Source organism: Haliaeetus leucocephalus, unplaced genomic scaffold, assembly GCF_000737465.1.
Source record: "Haliaeetus leucocephalus isolate CR32 unplaced genomic scaffold, Haliaeetus_leucocephalus-4.0 Scaffold274, whole genome shotgun sequence".
In the NCBI taxonomy this organism is placed as follows: domain Eukaryota; kingdom Metazoa; phylum Chordata; class Aves; order Accipitriformes; family Accipitridae; genus Haliaeetus; species Haliaeetus leucocephalus.
This window is the reverse complement of record NW_010972710.1, coordinates 204,794-205,226: the sequence shown is the minus strand read 5'-3', so window position 1 is coordinate 205,226 and position 433 is coordinate 204,794. Positions and strand designations below refer to the sequence as shown.

General features: G+C 67.4%; 1 protein-coding gene across 1 annotated transcript in view; it reads left to right on the top strand.

Annotated features, from left to right (window-relative positions):
* The window catches only part of LOC104833250 (voltage-dependent P/Q-type calcium channel subunit alpha-1A-like), a gene marked incomplete at its 5' end in the record, with an annotated part of 47,938 nt that overhangs the window by 19,928 nt on the left and 27,577 nt on the right, over window positions 1–433 (top strand). The gene's annotated exons all lie outside the window — the stretch shown is intronic.

Genomic DNA, 433 nt, shown 5'->3' with positions numbered 1-433 from the left:
TGGGGGTCCCCTGAGCCCCATCTCCCCCATGCCCATCCATTCCCCATTGGCCCCAGAGGTCCCCTGAGCTCCATCTCCCCTGTGTCCCTCTGACCCCTGTGTCCCTGAGGGTCCCCTGAGCCCCATCTCCCCCATGTCCATCTGTTCCCCGTGTCCCCTGGTGCCTGCCCCCTCCTCCAAACTCTGCATTGCACCCCGCTGTGCCTGGGTGGGGGGATGTCCCTGGTTTTGGTGCCCCCCACCCCCCTCGTGCCTCAGTTTCCCCTCACTGACCCCCCCGTCCCCTGCAGTTGGTGGAGATGCGCGAGATGGCAAAGGATGGCTATTCCGACAGTGACTACCTGCCCATGGAGGGGCACGGCCGCGCCGCCTCCATGCCGCGGCTCCCTGCTGAGAACCAGGTGAGGGGACCCCTTCCAGGGTGCCGCCGGGC